A 27,718-nucleotide genomic window follows, 5' to 3' on the forward strand; every position below is an offset into this window, starting at 1 on the left:
GATTCGAACCTGCGACCGTAGCGGTCGCTCAGTTCCAGAGTGTAGCGCCTAGAACCGCACGGCCACTCCGGCCGGCTCGGTAGCTGTACTTATACATTGTACATTATGCGTATTTCTTTGTTCGACTGTTTCACAATTTCGAAAGTGTTTTCGAATACATGGATATGAAACTTTTTCTGGATATTACACGACAAACACCTTCAATTTTTGTTCTTGTTTATGCTAGAAAATTGGCAAAATGAATAGCTGCGTTTGTCAGCTTCTAAGAAAATATATTTAACTTCTATTAAAGGGCTGGCTGGACGCGAAAGTTTGAAAGTGTTACTAGGTACAACATTCTCCATTATGCGGTCTCACGTTTCACACTTCCACCTGTCACTGAAAAAGGATCTACAAGGGAACGATCGGAATCGGAGAGCTACTTTTGAAGCAAAGCAAGCGCTGTATCATGTATAAGATACAGAGGCGAGCGAGTGCACGGGACTTACCCTAGTTCACTGCTAGTAGCGTCACGTCATCGTAACGCGCCTGCATATAGTATTGCACCACATTTAACATAAAAGTAAAAATTAAGATTTGTGTGTAAAACTTTGTTAAAGTATAGTTCTATGTAATAATGTTTCAGGTAACAAATCTTAATGTTATAAAATTAGTAGTTTACGTAAAATTCACGTTTTGAAAGAAAAATAGGAGGCGCTAAATAATGACGCTAGGAAGCCAAAATTTGGTGAGAAGGTGCAGTAAGAAGTCATTAATGAGTGGTGCTGGTTTCCAAAACCATAAAACTAAAATTGACTCCAGAATCCGCGTTTTTTGGAAAAATCAGAGGCGCGAAATAATAGAGCTACAATATTGAAAATTGGTAGGATGCTTCAGTTCACCCTAATAATAATAATGGAAATACCACAATCAGTTACCTCTTCTAGTTTTTTAGTAATTTAGTAAAAACTACTTTTGTGAGTAAAATGTACATAAGCATTATAGATTAAGTACTTTAAATTTTAATGATAAAACAAATTCTTTAAGACCAATGATCAGATAGGACAATTAACAAAGCTACACCAAGTTTTAGTCTTGTAGCATAATTAACAGCTGATACAAGTCTTGATAAAGCTATGGTTCAGAGGTAACAATCTACCGTTAGTTCCATTGTAAAAATTCTAGAGAGTAAAGTTTTAATTTTAGCGGGCTGAGATTTTCTACGTGCTTCTGTACTGCTCAGATGTATGTATACAAAAATTGAGAAGTTTGTAAAGCTATTATTAAATGTGATATTTAAGATTATGTGCCTGAGATAGCGATCATTTGGAGGCTGCAGGCATCTGCATAGGAACGGAAAGAACAGATGCTCTCTTGGCGGTACGCGCCGGAGCTATATAAAAAGAGCGGCAGAGGCAGTAGTAAGCTCACTCCGCATTAGACCAACGCCTAGTCCATGCGAGCTTAACGTCCGATCGCGCCTCGCCTCGGGTGACGTCATAGCGGGCTGTGACATGCGCGTACTTAGCAATGTAAACGGACATTGAAAATCGCGAGGACTGTACACCGTCCTGGATCGTTTAGACTTCGGTAACAAACTGTTATTGTGCCGTCCGTGTGAAGTATAATTCCGCGTGGCAAGTGGTGACTAACTCCACTTTTAAGGCGAGCATTAATCTTTTTTTTTAACATTATTGCGAACTATTAATAGAGCACCGTTAGTTAGAGTAATGAACTATTCGGGAGGAACCTGCTGTAGAAGTCGCCTCTGAACTATTAAACGATTGGCTGAATTAACAATATTTAATGTCTTTAGCATTTTCAGAAGTTTCGAGTAATTTGTGTGAGCCTTTAAGATAATAAAATCTTGTTTGGAACTTTAAATTTTATTGAAGCAGCCCTAATCTCGTGAAGAACTATGAATATTTTTCGTTTAGCTGGGCTGTACAGGAATGTGGCCGTGCAGACTGGGAACTAAGGTCAGTAAGTTTCCCTTCGCTTTCTGACTGGCCACCAAATTAGTTGCCAGGCTCGCGTGATTTAAGGTGGCAATGTTCAACTTTCATTCAACATTAAACAACGACTTCTTCGCCGTCCCACATATGTTGCATCGGCAATAGTCTGTTACGTGAAATGAACATTCAAACAACTCATTCGACAACATCTTCGCCGCCCCACACTTTCTGCGAGTGCACCGTTAACACTTGTACTTTATAGGCCTTACAATGTATTATGTTATGTGGTGAATCCACAATCACAAGTTACGCTACACTGAACCGTCGTAATACAGATTACTGCGTCACAGAAAGTCTAGGTGAGTAGATTGTATCGATCGTCGAATGATGTGGTGCATTAATGTCTGGTGTGGAATTCTTGGACATGGAATAGGCAATCACACAGTACTTACCAGTTCCCCGACAGGTGAAGTGTGTCGATCTTTTTTCATCGACATTTAATCTTATTCAAAAAGATCTGTCTAGGCATACAGACTGAATGTGGATTTAGCAAATGGTTGTCAAGTGCTTTCTGCGTGTGATGTTGTACAAGAACAACAGATGTTTAGGTCGCCGTGGTCCTCAGGAAATGCCTGCACGGTCGTCCGGATTAACACCAGTAGATTTCTGTTTGAGTGGATACAGATCTAAAGAATCGACAACTCTAGATGACTTCGAACACCACATCGAAGGAGCTCTAAAACTTCGATGGTTTCTGGCTCCCTAAGGAAATTTTGTACAAAGTGATCTATACACCGCTGATTTGAATACTTCAAATAGTTCAAATGGCTCTGAGCACTATGGGACTTAACTTCTGAGGTCATCACTCCCCTAGAACTTAGAACTACTTAAACCTAACTAACCTAAGGACATCACACACATCCATGCCCGAGGGAGGATTCGAACCTGCGACCGTAGCGGTCGCGCAGTTCCAGAACCAAAGCGTCTAGAACCGCTCGGCCACTCCGGCCGGCTTTAAATACTTCAGCAGCATGATAAAATATTATGATCTACTCAAAAAATTATAAATCGTTGCTCTTGGAAATTACTTACTAGCGTGTGTTCGTAATTCCGCAGAAACAGTGACGTTTCTTATGATTACCTATCCAAATAAATTTTCTTTTCGTGTATTCTTTATAAGTTCCAGAGAAAACACATGCGCACACACACACACACACACACACACACACACATACACATGGACACCCACACACACTCACACACCCACAGCGTGTCCTTCCTAACAGTCTTCAGGCTCTGGTGTTTCGGCAGATATCTGCAGTTGTGTAGCCAGGGTCAGCCCAAACAATTACGGCTCATCGGGTCTTTCACGTGAAGTCCATTGTCGACGGAAATCGTGGGCTTGTTTCCCGTTACAAACAAAATTATTTGTAAAAGGGGAAGTTTAAGTGTCCATTCGATAGAGCGATCCCAAATTAGTTTGCAGTATTTGTTGTATCGATTTGTATTAACACGGACAGTAAAATACGAAGAAGCCCACCCGGTTAGCCGTGCGGTCTAACGCACGTCTTTCCGGACTGGGAAGAAGCGACTGGTCACCGGCACGAATCCGCCCGGCGGACTTGTGTCTAGGTCCGGTGAGCCGGCCAGTTTGTGGATGGTTTTTGGCGGTTTTCCATCTGCCTCGGCGAATGCGGGCTGGTTCCCCTTATTCCGCCTCAGTTACACTATGTCGGCTATTACTGCACAAACAAGTTCTCCACGTACGAGTACACCACCATTACCACCCAAACATAGGGCTATACTCGTCTGGTGTGAGACATTCTCGGGGGGGAGGTGTCCACGGGGAGAGGGGGGGGGGTTCCACTGGGGGGGGGGGGGGAGAGTCTGGGGCACAATAACCCTGAAAGAGTGGTTCGGTGTGGGGCGGCGGAGGGGTGAAGTGGACTGCGGTAGTCGTCGTGGGGTTGTGGACCACTGCGGCTGCGGCGGGGACGGAGCCTCTCCGTCGTTTCTAGGTCCCCGGTTAACATACAATACAATACTACACAAAATACGAAGAATAGCCGGCACCCCAGCACCGATAACACCGCCCCGGTCCTCGCTGACTGCTACCGCATTGCAGAATCGTTGCTCTGTATCGCGAGCATATCGAAACTGTTCTACGATTCTGTTTGTGGGTGTAAAATTAAAAGTGAGCTAGAATTCCATAGCGGATTAAATCACCTGTTCTAAATAGTTATCGCCCGAGCCAAGGAGCAGGTGAGCCTCCAAACACTACTAACTTTTAAAAAACAGCGCTCTACAGCAGCGGATTTTTTAATAATTTTTAACCTTTGCAACAAGGTGCGATATACTGGTTTAAAGAGATACTCAAGCTACACAGAATCGCCTAAGTCTCGCATCTTGTCATGAAGCATATTTTCTTAGAGCGTCTCATGTTTTACCAGGACACGAAAACCAATTACACTTGAAGTGTGTACTGCCGATATTGCCTTTCGATATAAAGAGATTAGTTCTTGGTGAAATGCAGACCCATCATATCTGGGAAGATCTAATCAAATCACTGAATGGGAAATTGTCTGAGAGACGGCACCATGAGATCAAAAGTGAAAAACGGGGATTTCTACCAGATTAGAGCCACTATCTCTCACTTCATTTTATATCAAGTCTAATAATCGTATATTTTTGTCAGAGTATTAAAGTGGTTAGGAATTCCCCATGTCTGTTGCCTAACAAGAGCTGCTAATGAACGGTAGCATTCGATGCTTAACTTCGGCTGAAGATCAGATATCCAACTATGATTTACACTTTACACTAGCGAAGTTGGCAATCCCTCGTAACAGCTAAATGCATATAGAAACTGGATGTACGTCCTAATCTGGGATGTCCATGCCAGTTGTGCCAGAACGCAAATTTCGGGTTCTCGTTGAGACTTCGTCCACTTTCAAGCTATGGATCTCGAAATTATAATACAACAAATCATACCGAATATGAATGAAAAATACTACTTTGTTTTCGTTTTTGGTTTTTATTATTTTTAGGTTTCCTTTTTAAATTTTTTGTACACAGTACAATATTTTTAAAGTCGAAAATATTACAATTTTTTTGATACTGTGTGACAAGAGTATGAACTGGTTTCCGGAACTACCAGTAATGAAAGGGCAACGTACAACAAGCTGACCATGCGAGAGTTGTTGGAGTGCTGAAGAGAATTCTTGAAGTGCTCGACTGTGAGGAAGAAAACAAAATAGTACGTTTTCACAGCATATATGTAATTGAGTACCCAGTTGTTGGTTAGAAATATATACACCCTATGTCGTAGTAGTATATAGTTTTAGCTTTAGGTGTACTATGTGGTGAGAGTTAGTGAAAGGGCAACATACAACCGAGTCTGGTAAAAACACTGATATTAAATTAATTACAACGTATTTGAATGTCCCATCTTGAGCCTCCTTTACTGTTACTTCAAACGAAACCGTGGTTAGCTTAAATTGAATGGATAAATAGGATGGGATCATTGGTATAGAGGGTATGATAGAGACCTCTCTAGCACTTGAGTCTTCGCGGATAGTAGCTTCTGTGATATTATTCTGCATAGTTTTAATCTGCAAATGGGCAGCATTACAATGTTTCGGCTCAATGAGACTGTCTAGTAATATTCTAACCATAGGCCGATAAGCCACATACACAACTTTCCTAATATAAAAGTTTCTGATAAAAACGGATAAAACGGCACACTCTTGTGTGTACAATTTTTGTCTAGTATTACATATACGGAGAAACGGATAGGGTTCCCAACGTCCGATTTTAGACCGGACCGTCCGGTTTTTAAATAAAAATTATGGTATCCGGTGGAACATCCCGACCGGACGTCAAAAGTCGTGTTTTCGGGCTTAGGCTAAATTCATATTTACTGATGTCATCTTTTAAAATTTTTTACAAATCCAAGTAATGAAAACGGAAACAGTTAAACTTTTCTATTTGATTATTCGTTGGTTTCAATATTTTTTATCAGACTGTGTCACAAGTTGGAAGCATTGTGAATTTGTCACAGCAAATTTCAGTGTATTTTAATGTAGGCTGGCTTGTTCATTTGTTCGACAAACGGCGTCAGAGAGGTCAAAGAGGCTTTGTTTTATTTTTATTACACCACCGTGTCTATTGTGGTCAAGTCATTTGAAGAGCGCTCCAATAAGAACGAACTAGAAAAGATAGGCCAATAATAGCCTGTATTTTCTTATGATAGCTGCATAACAGTTTCACGTGGACTTGAAGCAAGGTTACAATATCAGTTTATGTCTCCCGCGTCCGGCCATCCTGATTTAGGTTTTCCGTGATTTCCCTAAATCACTCCAGGCAAATGCCGGGATGGTTCCTCTGAAAGGGCACGGCCGACTTCCTTCCCCATCCTTCCCTAATCTGATGAGACCGATGACCACGCTGTCTGGTCTCCTTCCCCAAACCAACCAACCAACCAATCACTTTATGTCTATTTGTTTCTCTACACGGTTATATCATGTAGCGCCAAAAAACAACAAACAAAACAAGCCCTGACAATGTTGCATTTTCATTTTAATACCGGTGCTTGCAATGAAGACCTACTATTTTTAAAAGGACTACTGCTGCCAACAAATGAACGCGCCAAGTATACCCACTGTTGCGCGCAGCTGATTGACGTAGTGCAGTATTTTTCCGTGGCTGTACTTAGTGAACCGCATACGGCATGCGTTTAGTTTAAAACTGAAGGGTTTAAGAACGGCACTGTAGGGACTGAGTGTTACGAGTACGTACATAACATCTATCATATTGAGCTTCTCAAATATAGCAAGCTAAAAAAACAGCACCGTGCGTTGGCGCTTATCTGGTAATAAATATGCAACCAGTCGCTTTTTTACGATCTATTCAACCATAAACATGTTTACGAGCCACTGCAGGGTGATCTTCAGAGGGAGGTATTACAGGAACATTGTGTCGTGGACCAAGTGTAGCTAGTCTACGCACACGTCATGTAATTCGCGTAAATAACGGGACACTTATTTGCGAATGGAATGATGCTGCCCGGTAGCGACCCATATGGTGTCCATAGGATTTACATCAGACGAATTTGGTGGGCGAAACATCAACGTGAGTTCGCTAAAGTGCTCCTCAAACCACTTAGCATGGTTCTGGCTCCGAGACATGAACATTTATCCTGGTGAAAGAAATCGCTGTCGGGAAAGACACCAAACACGAATGGATCCAGGTGGTTCGCAGTTGTCAGCGTGTCTCCGATTACCACCGCAGGTCCCATGCCTCCATAGTCTAATACTGCTCCCACCAGTCTGTGCCAACGTCGCGCAGCACGTTTCGAGCTGCCGTTCACCTCAGTGACGGCGTCTATGGAGACGACCATCGACCTAGTGTAGCAAAAATGTGAATCACCACGGAGAGCCGACACGTTTCCATCAATCGAGGGTCGAATCGCGATGGCCTGTGCCCACAGCAATCGTAATTGACGATGTAGTTTGTGAATACATAGGGGTGGTCTGCTGCTGAGCTCCACGTTCGACAATGAACGATGAACGGTGTGCTCCGAGACACTTCTGCGTGCACCAGCATTGTGCTGTTTCGCCAGAGATGCCACAGATCATCACCCTACTTTACAAAGCAGACAAGCCCCAAAACCCCACATTCGGTGAAGACTCGTGGACGTCCAACCATTTAGCGCCTAGTGGTAGTTTCACTCTCCTTCTACCTCTTTCCGTAGATGCTCACGTCAGTAGCATGTGAACATTCGAACCGTTTCACCGTTTTTAGATACTCGCTCATAGGCTCTGCGTAATAATAATCTGCCTTTTGTCAAAGTCGCTTATCTCAATGTATCTCCACATTTGCAGCCCACGTCTTCGCTAGGGTGATCCCCTGTCCTTGTCTGCTCCGCGTACATACTTCTGTTACCGCCTCAACGCCGCCAGACGGCATCCAACGTCGCGTTGGACAGTGGTCATAACGTTTTCACTTATCAGTGTACGTTTCTGAGGAAAATTTGCCAACTCTCCAAGGATTACAAACTAACATCCCTTATTGGTACTCTCCTGCAGAACAGAAGATTCCAAGTCTCTCTCCATCGCAAGAAGAGCAGATGGCGCATACAAAAGAATGGCTTACCTCAAGGCAGTGTGCTCGCCCCTGTGCTCTTCAATGTTTACACTAACGACCAGCCCATAACGGAAAATTCCAGGCTTTTCATCTATGCTGAAGGTACTGCAGTGGTTGCTCAAGGAAAGACGTTTGAAGAAGCAGAGGAAAAGTTCTGGGCTAGAGACACTTGGCTCCTACTACAAAGCCAATAATCTAAAGCCAAATCCCAACAAGATTCAGGTGTGCACATTTCACTTGAAGAATAGAGAAGCTCGATGGGAACTGGACGTAACATGGCAAGGCAAACGACTGGAGCACTGTTCAATACCAGTATATCTGGGTGTTACCTTTAACCGAACTCTGTCCTTCAAGAAACATTGCCATAACACTAGGCTGAAAGTTAGTTCACGGAATAACATCTTGAGGAAGCTCACATCCTCCGCATGGAGAGCAAGTCCTCCCGTCCTGAGAATTTCGGTTCGTGCTTTGTGTGTCCGCTGCAGACTATGCTTCACCTGTGTTGAGTGCATCCACTCACACCAAACAGGTTGATATTGCAATGAATGACTCCGTCCGGATCTTGTCGGGATGTATGAAGTCAAATCCAGTCGATAAAATCTACCCGATTGTTGGAATAGCTCACCCCTACTATTAGAAAGACTGTTGCTGCTGATGTAGAGAGGGCTAAGCAAACTTATGATCCCTGACATCCACTGCGTGATCATCAGGCTGTAGTCCGTCGACTGAAGTCGAGAAAGAGCTTCATCACCAGGACTCATCCACTAGAGGGAACACCAGAGTCTAACCGCATCACCAGGTGAAAGAGTAAGCTACCACCTGATATCCCTGTAAATGAAGAGTTAGCTCCAGGAAATGACTTGCCCTACCCTATTTGGAGATCGCTCAATCGTCTTAGGGTGGGCGTTCTTCTTTTCAAGACCAACATACGAAAATGGGACATTCTTTCAGCTGATGGAGATATATCCGGCGAGTTCGGAACAACAAAGGACCCGCCCCACCTGCTAATTTGTCCTCAACATGAACAACCCTGTACAGCACAGGACCTGAACGAGGGAAACAACATGGCCATCGGAACTGCTACCTTCTGGAAATGCTGACCGCACATGGAAATAAATGAATGAGTGTATCTACGTAATTATCTTTCCTCTGCCACCACCACCTCACTTCATAATAAAGAACATGTGACATCAAAAAATTCATATACATAAGGATTTCCGTACTACTTGTTTAGTTCTAAAAACGTCGACTCAGCCACTATTAAAATGTTTTTGACTCCCCTTCACTTTCACCTTCCTCCCACAATTTGATAAGCCACTAATAAACTCTAAATGCGAAAGGAGTAGAACCACACATTTCACAAGAAATTAATGTTTCAACTTTTCTTGTCTACCCTGTTATAAAATGTGATTGGAAAACTGTTGTGTAGCTTGCCAAAGTTTGGGCTCAGCATGATAGTATTAATCCGCGCCTCATTAAGTTCACATTTCACAAGGACTGCTGTTTTTAGCACACAAAAAAATGCTAATTTTTCCCCACAAAAGTGAAGCCATTCGCTGTAGAAACCTGATTCTCAGTTCAATTCATAGCAAATTTGTGTGTCAATTATTAATTTTATTAAGCCTTATAGATAGGTGCAACTTAGCACTAGTCAGACAAGCTGGCATTTAACATCCTCAATAGCCACTTTGTGTCCCAAACTCTAATGCCACTAAAACATTCACTTTCTTCGTTTCGGATCATACTCATTGTATTTTTCATTTTTTTCGTATTTTGAGCGTCTCAGTGGATTTATAAATAAGATAAATTACTTCTGTGGAAGTATAGCTACGTGCTGTTCATTCAAATAACTCAATTTTTATCTTTTTAAACCTTAATAAAGGATAAAATTTGGAAGTATAGCCCAATAACACACACGCTTTTTGTTCAGAAATTCATATATTAACTGTGGATCATCAGTCAGACGTACTTTAAATCACTAGAAAGATGGACAAATCATTTTTGATGGGTGCATACTATGCTCCTGTCGGTGCAAATGTAAGGTTAAATTGTGGATATTGGAGACTCTTTTTGATCCAATCGATATATTTATGAATACAACTATTTTAAAATAGTGTCCTATTCCTCATATCAAACGTCATATAAGAGTAAATGTATTGTGAGACGGCTTTTCGTGTGGCCAGTTTTGTAATCAATTGTTTAGATGAAGGATATATTATCCTTGCAGCACTCTTCTGTGAAATGGGTACTTTGTGTCTACGAATGGAACTGCTAAAGGAAATTATTCCATATGACATCAGTTGATGAAAGCTAAGCTACGTTTCTAGTGCTCTAAGCACTAAAATCAGGAAATAAGTTTAGAGCAAATATTGCTCCGCTCAAGCACTGGAGAAGATCTGTAACATGTAATTTTGAAGCAAATCGTGATCAATGCATACACTTAGAAATTGTGAAGAATTAGTTTTACATATTTCTTTATTTTCTGTACTGTACGTTACTCGTGGTCAGAAGATAGCACTATTTCTGCCTTTGTCAACGTAATAAGCAAAAATAGTAGTGGTCCGAGAGCTGGACCCTGCGAGCGTCAGAGTCATTTCTTCCCACTTGCTGTTAAAATCAATCCTGATGAAACGTCCCCTTAGAAAAAATTATACAAGACTGTGCTTAAACTGACACACAATATTTTTAGCGCAACGCAATCTGACTTCCAAAAATCCCTACGAAAGAATGGCCCTGACTATCATTAACCTATACGTTTCACAAATCACTTACCTCACAAAAATCTTCGTTGCTCAAGCTACTGCAATACAGCGAGCGCCACTACTGCCAGCTAACTAAAAGATTCAAACTACGGAAGTCACTAACTACTGATAGGCATAGTTAGCAAATGAAAGATTCTAATAGAGAACAACCAATGTATTTACCTTTATAGTCATATATATCAGTTCATGACACCAATTCTTACAAATTTCAAAACTCCGCCATCTCTCTCCCCACGTCCACCGCTGCTGGCGGCTCACCTCCGACTGCGCAATGCTACGCGCTGTTAGCATCCAGCTGCCGCTGCCCAACACTACAATGGTAGACAACAATGCAGACTAAACACAGACTGCACACGGCACAGCCAGTGATTTTTTTATACCGAGCGCTATGTGGCGTTACCAACAAGAAAACCTAAACAGCCTACTTACACTGAATCTTCATTTGGCGTTTGGTGCGTGTACTGTACACCCAGCACCTTTTTAGATAAATGGTACATCTGATGATTAAAAATATATGTGTAAGTACATGCGAAGCACATAGTAAGTGATTCAGTGACAAATTATGGAACAGCGTAAATGTGACGAAGTGTTGGAAGCAAAGGCATACGTGGGCACATATCTGGCACCCCTAGCTCCAGAGTGCAGTTTTCATGACTGCACACATCAGTCAATGTTTCAATGATGCTGAACAACGCGAAGGATCACAATATTGAGGTCTCACTGAAACCAGGCCCTATGGTTGTCTCCAAAGATAATCAGATACCAACGGATACTTCCCGGAACTGACAACTTTGTAGGCAGTTTTATCAATAAGCTGAAAAATAGGCCATTGCAAGGCAGTGGTCACAGAAATCTCAGGCACTTTAATCGCTTTGTGAGACAAAGTGATAAGAAGGATCACACAGAAATCGACCTCTTGAAGACACTTGTTATCGAGATATACAGATAACTTGGTGCTTTAGGATAAACGCATTACGCACCTACTTTCGTAATGTTACGTTTCTTCTAGAACTGTTTGTTTAGTAAGAGTAAGTAGATAAGTATAAGGTCGTTCGCTATGAGTACGGTGAATGTGCGTATCCGTAATAAGGCAGTACACTACGACAATAGCAGTTTAGTTCAATATGTACAGGGGGTTCGGAAATTCCCGTTACAAACTTCTAGAATTTTTAGAGTGGAGTGAGTACATAATATTCTGGACATGAACCCAAGTCCGAAAATGTATTGTTTCCGTTCAACGACTGTTTCAATTCGGAGGTTTAACTCATCCACTTCTGCTTGAGGAACTGAATTAGGAGTGACGCAGTACAATTATTAGGTAACAATTCGAAAGGAAATATGATTAAATATCCATTTAGCACCTTATCACATTTGTTGGTATTAACACTTAAACACTACGAGTTTACATTATCCCAAAACAAAAAAGAACCCAGCATACTGTACGTAGAGAACAGTACAGATGCCTATAACATCGGCTTGATGTGGCGACCACCAACGTTCTTGCAGACATTGCACCTACGAAGTTATGTTCTGGTGAACACACTATTCCACCTGGTGTCTCTTCAGTTTATAGTGCAGTGACCAATACTAGTGCCAGCAGATCTCCCTCTGCCACTATAGAAATCTCGTAAATTAACTCTGCGTACGACCCCACAAGAAGTAGTCCAGGTTCGAAACCTGCCTCGGGCATGGATGTGTGTGATGTCCTTAGGTTAGTTAGGTGTAAGTAGTTCTAATTCTAGGGGACTGATGACCACAGATATTAAGTCACATAGTGCTTAGAGCCATTTGAACCATTTTTTTTAAAGTAGTCCATCGGAGTTAAATTCGGCGAACGCGGCGGCCACGCGGTTGGACCATCTGGACCTATCCATCTTTGACCACATCGTCTTTTAATAGTTTCTGAACCGCACATGAAAAGTGATATGGTGTACCATCATGCTGAAACTACATTTCCTGAAGGACATCAGGTGACACATCTTCCAAGAACGGGTCCAACGCATTTTAGTAGAAGATCAAGCATAAGGACCAGTTAGCGTGAGTGGAAGGAGGTATGGCCCAATCACACGACCGTCCAGAATACCTGCCCGCGTATTAATACCAAACCGGTGCTGAAATCCCTGAATATGCATGGCATGAGGGCTTTCGTCTATCCCGACATCCGTAGTGTACTTCATATGAGAAAAGAACTCGGAGTGGAAACAGGGGTGTGTCGATGCAACGGTGGAGGAATTTTGGAAACCCTCGTCGCCAGTTTTGTAAACCGTCGTCACCTGTTTTGTAAAGGCCTCTTCGCTACTGTTTGGAGGCACAGACTTTCAAGTATGGTGGAAGACTACTGTCCACATCGCAAAACTTAAACACTTGTGTGGAAATTGGCCCATGAACATTACGCGAACAGTAACATACAAAAAAGCCATACAAAGAGGTAGCGGAAACATTCCTAGAAAATAATCCAATTGCCAACGAAACTGTAATGAAACTTGCTTAAATACTGGAACGTCCCCTTTGAAAAATTATACAAGACTGTGCTTAAACTGACACAATATTTTTTAGCGCAACGCAATCCGACTTTCAAAAATCCCTACGAAAGAATGGCCCTGACTAACATTAAACTATACCTTTCACAAATCACTTACCTCACCAAAAATCTTCGTTACTCGAACTACTGCAATACAGCGAGCGCCACTACTGCCAGCTAAGTAAAAGAATCAAGCTACGGAAGTCACTAACTACTGATAGGCACAGTTAGCAAATGAAAGATTTCAATGGAGAACAAACAATGTATTTACCTTAATAGTCATAATATATATATCAGCTCATGACATCAATTCTTACAAATTTCAAAACTCCGCCATCTCTCTCCCCACGTCCACCACTGTTGGCGGCTCATCTCCAACTGCGCAACGCTACGCGCTGTTAGCATCCAGCTGCCGCTGCCCGACACTACAATGGCAGACAACAATGCAAACTAGCCACAGACTGCACACAGCACAGCCAGTGATTTTTCATACAGAGCGCTATGTGGCGTTACCAATAAGAAAACGTAAACAGCCTACTTACAGTATGAGATCCAGTTTCGGAAAAGAGTTCAGAAAGATGGAGGCCTCAAAAAGAAGTGGAAAAGTAAAGGATGAACTGTATATATCAACGTATTGATCATTTTCAATTAAAACTATTTTGGTGCGCTTTTTCTTTCGAGAAATATATGAATACATATCGTACGAGAGTTATTCGGATTATAAGGTCCGGTCGGGCGCGAAATGGAAACCACAACGAAAAGCTCATCTACATCTCCATCTACATCTACATGACTACTCTGCAATTCACATTTAAGTGCTTGGCAGAGGGTTCATCGAACCACAATCATACTATCTCTCTACTATTCCACTCCCGAACAGCGAGCGGGAAAAACGAACACCTAAACCTTTCTGTTCGAGCTCTGATTTCTCTTATTTTATTTTGATGATCATTCCTACCTATGTAGGTTGGGCTCAACAAAATATTTTCGCATTCGGAAGAGAAAGTTGGTGACTGAAATTTCGTAAAAAGGTCTCGCCGCGACGAAAAACGTCTATGATGTAATGACTTCTATCCCAACTCGTGTATCATATCTGCCACACTCTCTCCCCTATAACGCGATAATACGAAACGAGCTGCCCTTTTTTGCACCCTTTCGATGTCCTCCGTCAATCCCACCTGGTAAGGATCCCACACCGCGCAGCAATATTCTAACAGAGGACGAACGAGTGTAGTGCAAGCTGTCTCTTTAGTGGACTTGTTGCATCTTCTAAGTGTCCTGCCAATGAAACGCAACCTTTGGCTCGCCTTCCCCACAATATTGTCTATGTGGTCTTTCCAACTGAAGTTGTTCGTAATTTTAACACCCAGGTACTTAGTTGAATTGACAGCCTTGAGAATTGTACTATTTATCGAGTAATCGAATTCCAACGGATTTCTTTTGGAACTCATGTGGATCATCTCACACTTTTCGTTATTTAGCGTCAACTGCCACCTGACACACCATACAGCAATCTTTTCTAAATCGCTTTGCAGCTGATACTGGTCTTCGGATGACCTTACTAGATGGTAAATTACAGCATCATCTGCGAACAGTCTAAGAGAACTGCTCAGATTGTCACCCAGGTCATTTATATAGATCAGGAACAGTAGAGGTCCCAGGACGCTTCCCTGGGGAACACCTGATATCACTTCAGTTTTACTCGATGATTTGCCGTCTATTACTACGAACTGCGACCTTCCTGACAGGAAATCACGAATCCAGTCGCACAACTGAGACGATACCCCATAGCTCCGCAGCTTGATTAGAAGTCGCTTGTGAGGAACGGTGTCAAAAGCTTTCCGGAAATCTAGAAATACGGAATCAACTTGAGATCCCCTGTCGATAGCGGCCATTACTTCGTGCGAATAAAGAGCTAGCTGCGTTGCACAAGAGCGATGTTTTCTGAAACCATGCTGATTACGTGTCAATAGATCGTTCCCTTCGAGGTGATTCATAATGTTTGAATACAGTATATGCTCCAAAACCCTACTGCAAACCGACGTCAATGATATAGGTCTGTAGTTAAATGGATTACTCCTACTACCCTTCTTGAACACTGGTGCGACCTGCGCAATTTTCCAATCTGTAGGTACAGATCTATCGTTGAGCGAGCGGTTGTATATGAGTGCTAAGTAGGGAGCTATAGTATCAGCGTAATCTGAAAGGAACCTAATCGGTATACAATCTGGACCTGAAGACTTGCCCGTATCAAGCGATTTGAGTTGCTTCGCAACCCCTAAGGTATCTACTTCTAAGAAACTCATGCTAGCAGATGTTCGTGTTTCAAATTCTGGAATATTCCATTCGTCTTCCCAGGTGAAGGAATTTCGGAAAACTGCGTTCAATAACTCCGCTTTAGCGGCACAGTCGTCGATAACAGTACCATCGGCACTGCGCAGCGAAGGTATTGACTGCGTCTTGCCGCTTGTGTACTTTACATACGACCAGAATTTCTTCGGATTTTCTACCAAATTTCGAGACAATGTTTCGTTGTGGAACCTATTAAAGGCATCTCGCATCGAAGTACGTGCCAAATTTCGCGCGTCTGTAAATTTTAGCCCATCTTCGGGATTTCGCGTTCTTCTGAACACGGATCTTACTTTCCGAATAGTCCTAGTACAAACCGTCGGCGGACGCCAAAATTTTCACCGTACTATCGTTCACACTAGCTTCCTCTCGACGATATAATCGAGTTTCAAAATGCAAAAATGTTCTGTAATAAAGTAATGCCTAAAAAAGGCAGCACCATACAACGAAGTTTCAGTGAGACACAGTCGCAAGTACTGATATCCGTCGCCAGCCACCCCCGCTGTGTCGAGCGATCACTGCTGACCACGCCCACGCACGCGGATAAATCACAAAAATCCGTCGATTTACGCCACACACAAAGTGACCCGGCCTCCAGTCGTGTCTGAGGCACCAACCAGGAGATCACATGGCAGCCTTTTTTTTTTTTTCACTATCTCAAGTTAAGAACTCAAATATCAATCCTCAAAAGCCGTTTCATGCAGTTCTCAAAAAATTCTAGACGAAACCAACCTTGAAATTTTCCGATTTGCGTTTCATACCTAAAGCAAGGTCATTTTTTTTTTAGCTGTGTGGCTTTGTCCTAAAATATTTTCTTGCACCGTGGACGACCCAGGTTCGATTCCCAGCCGTGGTAATTTTTTCAAAGGTGCATGGTCCACGAACATTTCTATGAAATGTAAAAAAAAAATTAATTTGTAATGTTTTTTTATACAGACAGTCTCTTTATTAACAATATTTTATAATTTTTGAGAGTTGCGTGGAACTGTCTTAGTCGATTCATACATCAATTCTAAACTTCACGTACCGCAAATGTTTTAAAAAATCACAAAGATCTGACTGCTGTGTAGTCTCCTTCGACGCTCAGAACACGTTCGCATACGTTGTTAAATGAAAAATACCGTGTATGAACATTAAAAAAAAAAGGTTATCTTTCTCGTTTGGCGTATTTACTAAATTCTACTGCCAAGCAGACAACGGAGTAGAATGAAATTTATTCCAATGTCCCGAGAACTTGTTGAGCAACTATAATATCTTGTACACATAGCAATAAGGCACCAGTAAAACTGAATAATAAGGCCTTAGATTTAAATGCAATACGGGATTTTCCGTTAAGACGGATCTTTATCCAATCTTCGATAGAATAATTACCACAAGAACTTCTTTCAGTTAGGAGTACATGTAGAACTAAAATTTCGAATCAAAAAACCTTCAGCCATCTAAATTTACATTTGTTATTTTATTTGAGCAACCAGTTTCAGCGCTACATTACTCCATCTTAAGGTCCCCTGACCGTCATGTATGAAAAATCCCAACCCTCGTCCAGTCAGAACAGGAGCCGGCATACGGTGACTGGTATCCGTAGTTTTTTGATACAGCAGTCGCTCCTATCATCACTTGTCGACTCAAGATGGCGTAATATAGCTCTGAAACTGATTGCTGAAATAAAATTGGAAATTTAGACGGCTGAAGCTGTTTTGATTCGACATTTTATATTAAATATCCGAGGTCCTGCAGCCATCTGTATTAAAATGGACTTACAGAGACATATAGAACTAGTAACTCAGTTGCTAATGTCAGTACTTCCTTTAATAGGAGTTTTCCACACATCAGCCAAGCTAGAGCCGAGAAGACTCTTTTCAACGCCAATGTTTCAGTCGCCACACTGTAACTAAATAAAAGACGTGGAAACTGATAGAGTAATTATGAATTCCATTGAAAATCAAAAATGTGTTATTCAATCTTCATTGAAACTAATTATAATTTTAATGTTTTCAGTGAAGATATCTCTATATGTAAAAGGCAATGTCCTTACTGTCTGACTCATTATCGCCAAGTCCCAAACCGCTAAGGAACGAGATTTGAAATTTGAAGAAGGTGTGGAACCCATCTGGCGTCGTTTAGGAAAGGACTTTTCGAAATTCCGAACTCAGCGGTGTAAAATAGGGAGTGAAGGTTCTTTTTTTTTTAAAAATGTCGCTATTAAGGCAATTTTGAAGCTAGATCTACGACCATTAGTATTTCGTTTCTCCTCCAGAAATAACGAAATAGGCGTTTCAGCAGTTTTTGAAATTTCACCCTCTAAGGGATGAAATACTGGGTAAAAGCTTATTTTGAAAAGTATCATTGTTAAAGGACTACTAAAGTATTTTTAAAGCTACATCTATGAACATTGGTATTTAACTTCTTGCTTACAAGTAGAAAGGTATCTGTTTCAGTATTTTTTTGGAAAAGGAGCCCCTAAGGGGATGAAATAGGGAATGAGATTTTAAAGATAAATCTATGAAAATTTAAATTTGGTTTCTCAGTCAGAAATTTAAAAAATAAGTATATCACTACTTTTAGACATTCAGGCCCTAGGGGGGTGAAACGGAGGATGACGGTTTTTATTAAAAAAATCGATTAAATAAAAACAAAAAAATCTCTGCGTGTCATACAGTCTATGAGAGCGAAGCAACGGGCGCTGAGCTAGTTACATTAGAAACATTAACAGCTAAAGCTTTCAAAAAGAAACTTCGTGGTCTTCCTGTGGAAATTTTAATCATTTCTCAATAAGTATCACTAAATATTTTACCTTGTTACCGTATATATCAATAAGCGGCTGAAACGATGACCCGGTCACCCAGTTCCACTTGAATGTTGCCTGTGTAACGTGTACCAGGGACAACAAAAATTTGATTTTCTCTATTTCATATGCTAACTTGAGCTTTTCATTATGAGACATAATGGTACGTTAAAAGTTCACCACAATAAGGCAAGTATTAACATTATAAACTGCATATCTGTCTGCAGGCAGCATAGCTCACAGTGCGCAAATCACTCTGACTATATTCATATTGTATTTGAGAATTAGGGCATTACCGACTTCCAACAAACTTAACACATACTTTAAAACCTTTTCTAAATTTTTTCGCTGACACTCACCACAAAACAATAACAGGAAAAAATTTTATTGCACGTCACATTTTCGCTTTTCATACACTAAAACTTAGCTTCAGACAAGCCGTTTTAATTAGTTACTTCTTTACTACCATTTTTATTCTGAACACATTTTCCAGGCAGTGTCTAGCTATACCACTGAATGTACCTGCAAAATTATATTATTCTACAACACATCGTTCAGGAAACACATCTTCATAAATATTGAAATGCGTGAAAAACAAGATTTTCTTTAAACGAAGTGCAAATTTCACGGACTACGATGTGTGTGAGAAAAATAATGGGACTATTTTTTTATCTTCCAAAGTTTTTATTTTTTTCATAAAACAATATTGTTACCTTCGGAGAAGTCCCCTTTGGCAGCTATACACAGTCGAGTCGTTGTTCCCAGTGTTGGTAGCAGCGCTGAGAGGTTTCAACGGTAGGGCCTTCAACATGTCGGTCACATTTGTTTTGAATGATCTCCAGAGTCACAAAATGATGTGCTTTTAAGACATTTTTCAATTTCGGGAAAAGAAAAAAGTCGCATGGACTTAAGTCAGACTGTGTAACAACAGGAATGCCTTTTGAGGTCAAAAATTCCTTGATGGAAATCACAGTGCGACATGGGGTGTTGCCGTGTTGCAGCACGCCGAGCGGTCTGAGGCGATGCAGTCATGGACTGTGCGGCTGGTCCCGGCGGAGGTTCGAGTGTGTGTTTGTCCTCCGGATAATTTAGGTTAAATAGCGTGTAAGCTTAGGGAGTTAAGTCCCATAAGATGTCTCACACATTTGAACATTTTGTGATGCAGCACACATTTCTGTGCAATGTCCGGTCTCCCGGTCTCACTCGATGCACACTTTTTCTGAGACTTTCAAGGACACCTTTCTAAAACTCTTGGTAAACAGTTTGGCCTGGAGGAACAATCTCACAAGACCATGCGTACATTCGACGTGTTCGCGACCTTTCAAAAGTTATTTGTGCCACCGAAAAATTTGTGCTCTTGATAAGGAATTTTTCCATAACTCTGTTTTAACTTTTCGAAAGATTTCGCAGAGACACCAAGTTCAACACAGAACCTGACGGCATGAAGTTCCTCTACATTCCTCTGTTCCATTTTCATAACACACAACAAAAACACAGCTTCGCTGACAGTGCTCTCAAAAATCACGCGACGACTGTACGGTGCTGAAATTCGGACTGAGCATCTGTAAGGGATGAACACACTGATCTACACAAGTAGAACAACTCAGAGTTGCCAGATCATTCGCAGTGTTGCCAGCCTCATTCCTATCCCACACACCTCTTATATCAATCCGACGTTAATGAAACTAACATAATTAGGGCTTTGCATCTTTAGCCACAAAAATTTTACATCCTTACCTTCAAATTTTTACCACATTAACGCATCTGGAAATTAATCAGACGTTTCAGGCAGTTTTGTACATGAGAGTTCTTTCTTTCTTCGGCCTTTGTCCCGCTCCAACGCGGGGTCGGCTTTGTTATGACGGATTTGGCAGTGTTAATTGCGGAGGGTGGCCGGATGCTCTTCCTGCCGCCACCCCAAAGAAAAAAGTCACATGGACTTAAGTCAGACTGTGTAACAACAGGAATGACCCTGGTACGGAATTAGTGTACCCCAGCTGTCCGCGTCTAGTGTAAATCATGAAATTGTGCGAACGTTTTCAAATGTCTGTGAGTCGTGTAACTGAGGCGGAACTTGGGGACCAGCCCGGTATTCACCTAGCGGGATGTGGAAAACCGCCTAAAAACCACATCAACGCTGGCCGTTAATCCGACGGGCGGATTCGATCCGGGGCCTGCGCGCCTAACCGAGTCCAGGAAGCAGTGCATTAGCGCTCTCGGCTACCCTGGCGCGTCAGTTTTATACATGAGAGTCCGATTTAATAAAGAATCAGATTTGTGGCGGCATTAGTCGTTTCCCCTGCACTATCCATTGTCTGAACATTTACTTGTATGAATGAAATCCTTGTAGCATTGATGAAGATCGTTTTCTCACGGAACAGTAAGTCTGCGGGCGTTGATGCGTAGCCATTTTCTCAGTTCACAAACAGTGAAGTCCACAGCTCGTGGCCTAGTGACTAGCGTTGCTGCCTCTGGGCCCGGGGTTCGATTCCCGGCCGGGTTGGGGAGTTTCTTTACACGGGGACTGAGTGTTTGTGTTGCCCTCAACATTTCATCATCATCATCATCATCATTCGTGACAGTTGCTAGATTGAATTGAGTCAAATATTGGACTGTGTAAAAATGGGGACCGCGCTGTCGACCGCCCCACAAACCAAACATCATCATCACAAACTATGCAGCCTACTATGGCACACACGAGATTCAAATGGTTTTGCTCCACCATATCAAACAAGCTATCGCCAAAACTCTGTAGCTTCTTTTCTGTGACAATATTACAATATTTCACATTGCTCTTAAAAGAAGTCTCTTACATCTCGTTAATACACTAACGAATTTTGCTCTTCTTATCACAATCACCGATGATCTTCTCGAAACTTGTCAGTATACAGGATTAAAAACAGCAGCCTGAACAAACATTTCTGATCTTCTCTGCGTTGACTAATCTCGTAATCGTTTCAGTAAGCGGGGCTTTGTCCCTCCCCATTATTTTTCACCAAAAAATAATGTATCCCACTGCACAGTGAGTTAAGCCTTTTAACACCTACCAGCATTGGTACCTGTTTTCCAATTGTTTTCGTATTATCTGTGTCGCTGATACCGTGTAGAATATGACGTGGCCTCACAACGGACTCCGTGACAACCACTTAACCCTATGACGCCGACGAAGTGCTTAAGAGTCCTAAACATTCAATATGTTGTAGCTCTATCACTTTGCAACTGATTTAAAACTAATTAGCATCACCTCCCTCTGTCTCAGTAGGGACAGAACGTTTCTAAAGTGCGAAAAGTATACTCTCTTTACGAAACCTGTAATTTTTCTTTCACGTTCATTAATCATAAACTCATCGTAAACGCCAGGAGAGACCAAGGGCGTATCGCAGCAGATACCAATTTATAATTGTGCAACTACTATCACATGAAATTTCAGCTTCATATTACTACATTAATAGATGAAATTTATGACATTAAAATCTGATTTTTTGTTATTGTATGAAAGTTCAACACTCTACAAAACACAAGAAAATCAGTTTCATTAAAACAGTTTTCCATCGCTGACCTGTGTAATAAGAAGTGAAAAGTTACCACAGTCCAGATAATCATCTCTTGAATTAATCAATGTTTCAGAATACTACTACTACTACTACTACTACTACTACTACTAATAGTAGTAACAATAATAACGACAACAAATGTTAAAAGCAGTAATGGTAGCATCACAATATCTAAGCTGTATGGGATGGCATGTTCTTTCACACGAAACCTAGACCTTGAAAAGGACCAGCAGTCCACGTATTTCCAGTTTGGATAACTACAGATTCTTACTCCTAGACACTTTGATGTTTAGTTGTCCTGAAAAAAAAAAAAGCCGGCCGGAGTGGCCGTGCGGTTCTAGGCGCTACAGTCTGGAACCGAGCGACCGCTACGGTCGCAGGTTCGAATCCAGCCTCGGGCATGGATGTGTGTGATGTACTTAGGTTAGTTAGGTTTAATTAATTCTAAGTTCTAGGCGACTGGTGACCTCAGAAGTTGTCGCATAGTGCTCAGAAACATTTGAACCATTTGATTTGAACTCTTTGATGGTCAGATACAGAGAGGACACAAATCCCCTAATCTGAAATTTTGAATCGGTGAAACACTGAAGGAATTATATGTGATTACTTCTTGAGGCACTACGGAGAACTTGGTCACTGCACACGACCTGTTGATCAGAAACGCCATGCTAATATTTTTCTTATCTCCGTACCAGCCATATCGCTCTGATGAAACTTCCTAGCATCACTAAGACACGATACGATTCTCCCAGACTCGAACAACGCATTAGTATGTCATAGCGACCTCGGATACGGAGCCGGAAGTATTAAATGCATTTACAATCTGATATTTCTGTATCTGAATTTGTATAATCGATAAAGATCAAATGTATCATTGTTAAATATAAGGGGCGTTCAAAAAGAAACGAGCCGGAGGTATAATTACAGAAACCAGTATCTGTATGTTAGTAGTATTGATCCTGGCTGTTGAGGCACTTGTCCCACTGTGACACAAGGCGGTGAATGGCTGTCTCATAAAATTCCCGGGGCTGCGATATTAACCAATTCCGCACGTCCAGCTCCCCTTTTTAAGGGGACCAAAAATGGCGAAATCATAGGGAGAGAGGTCCGGACTGTATGGAGAGTGGCCGAGAACCTCCAATTTGAATGTTTACGGGAGTGCCTCGACTATGTTGGCCGTATGAGGCTTTCCATTGTCGTGGAGCAGAATGACCCCACAGGTGAGATTGCCTGGTCGTTTTGATTCGATTGCTTGGCGAAGGGTGGTCAACGTTTGCGAGTAATGCTGGGCACTCACTGCTGCCGTGCTGCCGGTAGTGAATCAGAAAGGGGCCATCTTGGTCAAAGAAGAACCTCAACATAACCTTTCCTGCCGCCATTCACCGCCTTGTGTCACAGTGGGACAAGTGCCTCAACAGCCAGGGTCAGTACTTCCAACATACAGGTACTGTAATGTTACTTAAAAACCGTCTTGATTGCAAATATTTTTATTCATATGACCGGTTTCGGTTCATTCAGAACCATCTTCAGATCTGATATTTCAGTTACAAGAGTAACCCGTCCAAATCCAGCAGTTTTCACATGCTACGTCACTCGTTCAGAACCATCTTCAGATCTGATATTTCAGTTACAAGAGTAACCCGTCCAAATCCAGCAGTTTTGACGGGTTACTCTTGTAACTGAAATATCAGATCTGAAGATGGTTCTGAATGAGTGACGTAGCATGTGAAAACTGCTGGATTTGGACGGGTTACTCTTGTAACTGAAATATCAGATCTGAAGATGGTTCTGAATGAACCGAAACCGGTCATATGAATAAAAATATTTGCAATCAAGACGGTTTTTAAGTAACATTATAATTTCACTGATTGCTGTTGTCCCATAAGACATTATGTCTGTTTTGCAAAGATACAGGTACTGGTTTCTGTAACCATACCTCCGGCTCGTTTCTTTTTGAACGCCCCTTATACTATACTTGATACTGTCTGTCGACAATTTTTCGCTTTCTGTTATTTTTACACATTTGGTCTTCAGTCAGAATTTTTTTAAACTTTAATCGAAAGCTTTTGGTACATGACATCCAAAATGCCGTCAAACTAGCAGTCCCAGTTGCCACTGAGAGAGACCGTGAGCAACGCTAATGAATAGCAGAATTTGTGTCTTGACATTATTCTGGAAACAGAAGCTGCGAACCAGACGTGAATTTCTGAGAAAACAGTCGGTAGATGTCGCACTGTATTATTCCAAACAGCATGTTTATGTTTTGGTACCGGCGGTGGAAGAGAAAGGCATAAGACGACTGGCGACGTAGTGCTTTTGTTTGTGACATTGGCGATAGAAAAACAGTGTAATGTAAATAGTGTGTGTTCTAAGTAACACTCCCGAAACCTGTCGCCCTTTTGCGTCTGTTAATACCGAGAAAGCCTGCGTCACTTTCGCGAGACTGTACCTTAGACACGCCATCAAGCTTTATCAGTTCCAAAACACAATTTTCGGGACTGTTCAGCGGACACCTGCAGCAGCTAACTGGGTGACGTCAAACTGCTGCTCAGGTGTGCATGTTTTTCGTAAACAAGGTGTCCGCACGCAATGGAACTGTTGGCATAGGTGCTGCCATTCACACCTTGTCCTCACCTACCGATGCTCGCAGTTGACTTTTGTCCCCTCTTCGCACCTACGGAAGCTATTACAGCCACACGCTAATATTCTAAAGCTGAGCGCTATACAAGTAGCATGTGCGTGATTTCTCGTTAACCTTTTGGGACTGTTAACGATGATCCATCTGTCAGAAAGTTAACCCAATCGGCCTAAAGGTCTTATTGAAGAGAAATGGGCTCTTCACCTTCATCAACAGTATAAACACAATAACAGCTCCTTACTACGGGGACGTGCAGAATAGGAATGCCTCCAATTTTTTTTATGTGATAACTCTCAAGGCTTTTGAGTGAAACAAACGTTATTAATATTGTAAATCTGTATTATTCATGTCTATACAGGGTGTTACAAAAAGGTACGGCCAGACTGTCAGGAAAAATTCCTCACACACTAATAAAGAAAAGATGTTATGTGGACATGTGTCCGGAAACGCTTAATTTCCATGTTAGAGCTCATTTTAGTTTCGTCCACCTACTCTCAATGGAGCACGTTATCATGATTTCATACTGGATACTCTACCTGTGCTGCTAGAACATGTGCCTTTACAAGTACGACACAACATGTGGTTCATGCACGATGGAGCTCCTGCACATTTCATTTGAAGTGTTCGTACGCTTCTCAACAACAGATACGGTGACCGATGGATTGGTAGAGGCGGACCAATTCCGTGACCTCCCCGCTCTCTTGACCTCAATCCTCTTGACTTTCATTTATGGGGGCATTTGAAAGCTCTTGTCTACGCAACCCCGGTACCAACTGTTTAGACTCTTCGTGCTCGTATTGTGGACGGCTGTGAAACAATACGCCATTCTCCAGGGCTGCATCAGCGCATCAGGGATTCCATGCGACGGAGGGTGGATGCATGTATCCTCGCTAACGGAGGACATTTTGAACATTTCCTGTAACAAAGTGTCTGATGTCACGCTGGTACGTTCTGTTGCTGTGTGTTTCTATTCCATGATTAATGTGATTTGAAGAGAAGTAATAAAATTAGATCTAACATGGAAAGTAAGCGTTTCCGGACACATGTCCACATAACATATTTTCTTTCTTTGTGTGTGAGGAATCTTTCCTGAAAGTTTGGCCGTACCTTTTTGTAACACCCTGTATATTTGCACCCTTCTGCCGCTAGAGGGCTACGAATTGTAGCGTGTAACTATGTCGGTGCACGAGAAACAATGTTCTGTGATCGAGTTTCGAATTCAAATACTTAGTCCACACATGGAGCATCCTTTCCTTCAGTATTATAAAGCCAGGACACACAGGAGCACTGTGACATCTGCAGCAACACCATGCATTGTATTCACTGTTCTCGATCATCCTCTGTATATTCTCGATGTGGCCCCATCCGATTTTCAGCTGCTCCAAAAGTGTAAAGGAAAAGTTGGAATTCTGAGAGATCAACTTTGGAAGAATGTGTTGTTGTGACCGTAGAAAATTTTAATTTTTATTCTTGCTTTTGTGACCATAATAAGAGTCCAGGCTCAGGCAAACAGATAAGCGGCAAAGGCTGTCAAGTATGGCTTGTTGATCAAATAACTTAGTGTTTGACTTCCTGCCAGAGGAAGCAGCATGAATCAAACTTGCGCAATGGAAGACGCAAACACCAGGGCGATAATACAGCAAGAGAGAGTGTCAGTCACGTGCGGAAAAGACTCGTGTGGAACCAAATTAAATTGTGTGCAGCTAGGAACGAAAGTGTGTGGAACCGAAGGCATTCTTGCGCAAGCCGACCAATTAGAAACGAGAGTGTCGTGTGGAACCATAGGCATTCTTGTGCAATCCGATCACTTAGAAATGAAAGGGTCGTGTGAAACAAATTAACTCGTGTGCACCCAAGTACATGAGAAACGAAATAAACGGCCAAGCAGCGGAATAGCTAGCAGCAGAGATTCAGATGCAGATTCAGAGCCAGTGCCGGCAGTTTGGAGATTCCACAACGAGACGCCAGCGGGGCCGAGTAGGCCCGTAGCAGCCGATACAGTTGATAAAGACTTAACTACGAGAAGACGGTGATAGACTCTGGTGGACACTCAGGAACTGCAGGTAAAGTGGGGTTTTTAGAGTTTCATTGGAATAGTGTTGAACAGAGGCTGTCAGTCTTTGTCTCAATTACTTAGAGAGATTTCAGTGCTAACCAAGAACAAATGATTGCTTTTTACTTGTTTCTTATATATACTGGCAATTAGCTTTGAAGTAGCAAGTCCAAATAAATAGACTGAATCTTGCTAAGCCGTTTATGGTCCAACACCTCACACAAGTACATGTGATAATAAACTTCATAGAAACTAGCCAATCTTTTTTGTCAATTGCAATTCTGTAACCTATTTTCAGGAAACTTATTTGCTTCAAACCAAGGAGATTCTCTCCGTCTCATCTCCGATATAAAGGTTGACAGCAATTTTATAATTAACCCATTTTCGTTAACGTCCCGATTGCGCTACGCAGTTCGAACTTACTTCATTCTGGTATAGTGGCTGTGCTGAGACGCGACACTGTGGGATGTTCAAAGACCTAATCTATCAATCTTACTTTACTTTGACAGTGATAAAGCGATACTAGCACAGGTGAGGTTGTGGCTCTGTAACAAACTCAAACATTCCGCAGTGACGGTATCCATAAACAGGTCTCTAGTTTGGAGGAATGGATTCGTCGCTAGCGTGACCTTGTTGGGAAATAAATATTTTGAAACGAAGAGTAAAGATTATCTTACTAATGTATTCTTTTTTAAAAAAAATGCTTCAAGAATTTTCACATTAAAAATTCGGAAGCATTAATTTTCAGTGCGCCCTCGTAGATCATAAATTTTTATCTTTTGGAGTGCAAGGAAAACATGCTGCACTGAGTTAAATGGAGATGTACAATATTAAGTAAGAATTAACGAAACATAGTCACAACCTTCTACACAAATTTCCCTCTGTTCAACTGAAATAAGTCCACTCGCCCAGATTTCCCCAACAGACGACGGCCGGTGTGCTGGCTAAGTTGGATGTGGTTTTTACGTGGTTCCCCACTTC

At 41.8% G+C, this 27,718-nt stretch overlaps 1 protein-coding gene across 1 annotated transcript in view; it reads left to right on the forward strand.

Moving 5' to 3' along the window:
* LOC126337818 (uncharacterized) overlaps positions 1–27,718 on the forward strand; it is a 96,794-nt gene that overhangs the window by 66,156 nt on the left and 2,920 nt on the right. The window lies entirely within an intron of this gene.

This window comes from Schistocerca gregaria, chromosome 1 (genome assembly GCF_023897955.1).
Source record: "Schistocerca gregaria isolate iqSchGreg1 chromosome 1, iqSchGreg1.2, whole genome shotgun sequence".
Classification (NCBI taxonomy): Eukaryota; Metazoa; Arthropoda; class Insecta; order Orthoptera; family Acrididae; genus Schistocerca; species Schistocerca gregaria.